Source organism: Arachis ipaensis, chromosome B3 (genome assembly GCF_059453495.1).
Source record: "Arachis ipaensis isolate K30076 ecotype BB chromosome B3, ASM5945349v1, whole genome shotgun sequence".
Taxonomy (NCBI): domain Eukaryota; kingdom Viridiplantae; phylum Streptophyta; class Magnoliopsida; order Fabales; family Fabaceae; genus Arachis; species Arachis ipaensis.
This window is the reverse complement of record NC_142438.1, coordinates 101,548,676-101,555,166: the sequence shown is the minus strand read 5'-3', so window position 1 is coordinate 101,555,166 and position 6,491 is coordinate 101,548,676. Positions and strand designations below refer to the sequence as shown.

At 43.4% G+C, this 6,491-nt stretch overlaps 1 non-coding gene across 1 annotated transcript; it reads left to right on the top strand.

The window, feature by feature from the left end:
- Nucleotides 1-108, top strand: LOC148571811 (small nucleolar RNA R71). Its single transcript, XR_015880453.1, has one exon. It is a non-coding gene; the product is annotated as a small nucleolar RNA R71 (small nucleolar RNA).
- Nucleotides 109-6,491: the final 6,383 nt, after the last annotated feature.

Sequence of the window (6,491 nt, the reverse complement as noted above, 5' to 3'; positions counted from 1 at the left end):
AAGCATGTCAGAAGGACACTTTTTGGTCAGTCCTTTGTATCTCTCCTAAGCTTCATAGAGGGATTCACCTTCTTTCTGTTTGAAGGTTTGAACATCCACTCTAAGCTTGCTCAGCTTTTGAGGAGGAAAGAACTTGGCTAGGAAAGCCTTGACCAGCTTATCCCAAGAGTTCAGGCTATCCTTAGGTTGAGAGTCCAACCATACTCTAGCTCTGTCTCTTACAGCAAAAGGGAAAAGCATGAGCCTGTAGACTTCAGGATCTACTCCATTAGTCTTAACATTATCACATATCTGCAAGAATTCAGTTAAGAACTGAAAAGAATCTTCAAATGGAAGTCTATGAAACTTGCAGTTCTGCTGCATCAGAGAAACTAATTGAGGTTTCAGCTCAAAGTTGTTTGCTCCAATGGCAGGAATGGAGATGCTTCTTCCATGTAAATTGGAATTTGGTGCAGTAAAGTCACCAAGTGTAACACCCTACCATACAAAGTCTTATGCTTAAGTCATAATTCAGAGATGGCAAGGTATTACGACCTCTAAAACAAAAATTTAGTACGTATAGTAGTATGAATAATTGATTATAACTAGGAGCCTTTGTAGAAAAAGGGGGTAAACAAAAACCGTAACTCGAACGGGCAACACTCCGATCGATAACGTAACGAACCGGGATAAGCTAACGCGAGATCATATATATAAAGAGTGTCAAAAACAAGAATATCAAGACTCAAAACCCGGCTGCGAAGAGAACCGGTCCGAGCATAGCAATATATACATATGATAAAATAAGGAAACCCCAAAGGAAACCCAAAGGGACACAAATACATACAACCTATTCTCCAAAATCCCCTCTAGAAGGAGTCATCACAGTTTGTATTATTTAATGGAGATAAAAGTATCTAAACAAGATATATAAACCAAAACAGAGTCCCAAGAACAAAGGATCTTCGCTAAACCAGAAGTCTCCAGCATGCCTCAACGAGAAGCCTCGCGTCCTGCATCTGAAAACCACAAAATCCGCATGGGTGAGAACCAGAGGTCCCCAGCACGGTAACAGTTTCCACATATATAATACATAATAATAGAGGAAAGCCAAAGGCAATCCTAGAACTTCCTCCAGATAATATCAAAGCTTATAAACAAGCTAAACCGTAAGTGGCAACTGACTAAAGATCCTTCAGTCTAACTAATACTTCCCTTTCCAATTCCTTCAGACCTCCCAACCACCAGCAGGAGTATGATATAGCAAACACAGTTATATCAGACAAGAGATTTACAAATAGGAACAGATAAGGCATTTAGGCAATTAGCAAGTAATATGCAGTCAAATAGGCAATCTCAAACAATTCATGTAGTATGCTTATGATGCATGCCTGTCCCTAGTGGCTGATGATATCATCTGTCGGTTATAGAGCCAACCCGACAAGTCCTGGTAGCTAGCCATTGGACTGTCCCTCTGTCGCGCATCCCCAACTCGAGTTATACTCGTTATAAACTTGATCATAAACATGATCCATATCCATCACCCTCACTGGTGAATATTTCGGGGGCGAGCTCATCCGGGTCTTTCACAGTGCCCGGCCACACTTACGACATAGGGTCAACAGAGTCTCGAGCCTCCACCTGGAGCACGTGGTGGCTAGCCACTGCTTCCTCCCAGGGATCTCGTGCCTCTGATAGTGGAAGTGCAAATCTCAATTATCAATAATTCAGCATAAGCATGCATGAATTCTCATCCATGGATCAACATCCATATCAGCCATCCGGCTCACGGTTCAGTCCAGAACCAGCCAATATTCATATTATACACAGCCTTTTCGGCTCACGGTTAAATCCATAACCAGCCGTTTCATTAGCAATTACAGCCTTTCGGCCCATGGCTTAACAAGCACTTCCACCACCATCCTCCGCATCTCACATAATCATCTTGATCCTCATTGATCATTCATTTTTCCCTTGCTTCACTCGCAAGTTACCTCATTCACTAGCCCCTTTTTAATAGCTAGGCATGTCATAATGATTTAAGACATAAATGGTGAGATCGGAGGCTTAGAAGTATGAGATTTGGCTTTTAAAACTCAAAAATCAACTTTGGGATGAAAACAGGGCCACGCGTACGCGCACTCCACGCGCACGCGTGGATGGCCTCAAAAACTCATCGACGCGCAAGCGTCATGCACGCTAACGCGTGGATTAAAGATTTGCCAATCGACGCGCACGCGCCAACCACGCGTACGCGCGGGTGTCCTCGTGCCCCAGGCACAACACTGGCACAGTTCTGGCATAACTCTCTGGAAAATGGCTGGGCATTGGGTGCAGCACAATCGGCGCGCCCGCGCACATCACGCGCACGCGTGGATGGCGCTTTCTGGAAGATCGGCGCGTACGCGCCAGGTGCGCCCACGCGCAAGGGGTCATTCTGCTAAAAATTTTCTAAGTTAAAAGCTGCAGAATTCACAGATTTAAACCCCAATCTTCCAACGGACATAACTTCCTCATTTTAAATCGTTTTTCACCCGTTCTTTGAACGGTATGGACATCTCGGATCCAATTTCATTTCTAAACAGATTTGGTACAAAACGGAGATCCGTAGTCCAAGTTATGTCCCGCCAAAGTGTGCCCAAAAACCATATTTTCATACAAAACCACAAAGTGCCAATTTCAAAACAAGCCATTTCCAACTCTTTTCAAAACCAATCAAAACATGCCAAGTTCATCCCTTTTCTTTGAAATCAATCAAAATATATCAAATTCAACATCAAGCCTCCTCAACTCACACATTGACACATTACCACAAATTACCAAAATCACTATCTCATCATTTTACCCCACTTCACCCAAGTGGCTCAAACTCAAACACATTGACATATCATATACTATTCCTCATGCCAATTCTCAACAACACCAATTCCAATAAATCATTATTGTACACAATCAACATCATACTCACCATCAACATGGTTCAACCCACAATTCAACCATAACCAATCATAAGCATATATCACAACATGCATATTTCTTATACATCATACCACCAAGGCATCAATAATCATCATCACATATATGACCACATCATATATCTCAATCATTCAACAACATCAACAATTCAATGCCTATCTTAGGGCCTCTAGCCTAAGTATTTCCTACCACATTACATATTAGATACGGGAAACCGAAACCATACCTTAGCCGAATTTCCCAAGCTCCACCGGAGCACTTCCAAATCACTTATCCACAAGCTCTCAAGGCCTCAACACCTCCAAGAACAGATTTTTCACCACCAAACCCTTTCCAAGCTTTTCAAAATCACCAATCAAGCTCCAATATTCACATATACACAACCTAAGCCACAATCATCATACCCATACACAACATCTCAATGCCCAAACCTCATAGAACAAAAAATTACACTAGGGTTGAGAATCTTACCACACCCAAGGTCCAAAGAGACAAGATTAACCTTCTCCTTCAAGAGAGTTGGGTCCTATAACATCAAAGAACCCAAAATCTCAACATTTTTACTCATGAAACTCGAAATCAAGGGCTGGAATTTCGAACAGTAAAACGTGGCTTACCTCAAGATTAATTGTATGGGTTTTGTAGAGCTCTCCGCGGTGAACACGTGGCCACAAACGGAGCGGCAATCGGAGCTCTAGATCAAAAGTTATGGTGGTTTGAAGATCAAGTGAGAGATAGAACTTGAGAGAGTGTTCTTCCCTCCATGGCCTCCATTTCAGCGTGTTTAATGTCTCAAATGAGGAGAGAGAGTGCTGAAAACTAGGGTTTTGGTTTAGTTTAGTTGGGCCAAGGGCCCACTTTGGGTCCGGTTGGCCCGGTTTGGCCCGTTCGGTCCAATCTTGGTCCGATTTCTATAAAATTGGTACCGAAATTCTCGTCTCAATTTCCTCTATCATATTAAGCCATAAAAATAACATTTTTGGCTTTCTAGAATAAATTCTCATTTATGGGTTAATTAGCCGTTAATTAACCGGATCTTACATTCTACCCACCTAATTGGGAATTTTGCCCACAAAATTCAAATTCAAATTCAATTACCTGAGAATAAGTGCGGATAATCCGTTCGCATCTCCGACTCAAGTTCCCAAGTGTGTTCCTCAACACCGCCTTGACTCCAAGCCACTTTGACTAATGAAACCTCTTTTCCACGCAACCGTTTGATACTAGTATCATCAATTCTGACTAGAGCCACTGGAAGCGTCAAATCTTCTCTTAACTGAACCGATTCGGGTTCTAACACATGGCTAGCATCAGGAGTGTACTTTCGAAGCTGCGACACGTGAAATACGTCGTGCAGGTTTGAAAGATGGGGTGGTAAAGCCACCCGATACGCCACCGGCCCAATTCTCTCCAAGATCTGAAATGGACCAATGTATCGAGGATTCAACTTCTTTGCTTTAATCACTCTACCTACTCCTGTGGTCGGAGTAACTTTCAGGAAAACATGATCTCCTGCCTCAAATTCTAAGGGCTTCCGCCTTTGATCGGCGTAACTCTTTTGGCGACTCTGCGCCGTAAGCATCCTATCTCGGATCTTCTTGACTTGTTCAGTAGTCTCAGCTATCATTTCCGGCCCCAACAAGCCTTTCTCTCCAGCTTCATACCAACATAGTGGAGATTGACATTTTCTCCCATGCAAAGCCTCATACGGAGCCATTCCGATGCTCGCATGGTAACTATTATTGTATGCAAACTCTACTAACGGCATATACCGATCCCAACTCGCCGGTTGGTCCAAAACACAAGCTCTCAACATATCCTCTAGTGTTTGGATCGTCCTCTCGGATTGACCATCTGTTTGAGGATGGTACGCTGTACTCAAGCTTAATCGAGTTCCAAAAGCTTTCTGAAATGCACCCCAGAACCTCGAAGTGAAACGAGGATCTCTATCAGAGATTATAGTAGCAGGTACACCATGGAGTCTCACAATCTCCTTTATGTATAACCGAGCTAGCTCCTCAAGGGTGTAAGTCATCCGAACGGGTAAAAAGTGAGCTGACTTCGTCAGTCGGTCCACGATCACCCAGATAGCATCAAAACCAGTCCTAGTCCTTGGCAATCCCGACACAAAGTCCATTGCAATACTTTCCCACTTCCATTGCGGAACCTCTAAGGGTTGTAACATCCCGGAAGGTCTTTGATGTTCAATCTTTACCTTTTGACAAGTTAAGCACTTCGAAACATATTCCGCCACATCATTCTTCATACCCGGCCACCAAAACATCGCCTTTAAATCATGGTACATCTTAGTACTTCCCGGGTGAATGGAGAATCCGCTTTTGTGTGCCTCCTTTAAGATATCTTGCCTCAAAGTGCCAACATCCGGCACAATGACCCTACCCTTGAATCTCCATAACCCATCTTTTTCTTCTGACACTCTCCACTGTTTTCCTTGCTCGATAGCCGGTAACACCTTCCATAACGCTTCATCATTTTCATGAGCCTTTAGGAGTTCGGACTTAAAGTCACTCGAGATTTCTAATCGGCTCGAACACAAGGTTCCAGATACTTCTCGAGCACCAATTTTTAGACTCTCGAATTCCTTGAGCAACTTCTCCTCTTGAAGCATCATCCAAGACGCATGTAACGACTTTCGACTTAACGCATCCGCCACTATATTTGCCTTTCCAGGATGGTAATTTAACTCAAAGTCATAGTCTTTCAACAATTCCATCCACCTCCTTTGCCTCATATTAAGCTCTTTCTGATCAAAGAGGTATTTCAAACTCTTGTGATCGGAAAAGACTTGGAACTTAACCCCATAGAGATAATGCCTCCACACCTTCGAGGCAAACACAACCGCAGCGAGTTCCAAATCGTGCGTAGGATAACTAACTTCATGAGGTCTTAACTGTCGTGAGGCATACGCCACCACATTATGATGCTGCATCAGCACGCACCCTAGGCCCTTTAACGATGCATCACAGTACACCTCAAAAGGCTCGTTCGGCTCAGGTAACACTAACACAGGTGCAGTGGTCAACTTTTTCTTCAATGTCTGAAAGCTCTCCTCGCACTCAGGAGTCCAAACAAACGGAGTGTCTTTGCGAGTTAACTTTGTCAACGGCAAAGCTAATTGCGAAAAGCCTTTGATGAACCTTCGGTAATAGCCAGCTAAACCCAGAAAACTCCTTATCTCAGTTACTGTGGTTGGTTGCTTCCAATCCATCACAGCTTCTACCTTGATTGGATCTACGGCTATTCCCTTCTTACTCACCACGTGACCCAAAAACTTCACCTCACTCTTCCAGAACTCACACTTAGACAGTTTCGCATAGAGTTTCTTCTCCTTTAAAATCTGCAACACGGTCCGCAAGTGTTCCGCATGCTCTTCTTCAGTCTTGGAGTAAATTAGTATATCGTCAATGAAGACAACCACGAATTTATCCAGAAACGGACGGAACACTCTATTCATGTAATCCATGAATACTGCAGGAGCGTTCGTCAACCCAAAGGACATTACAGTGTACTCGTAA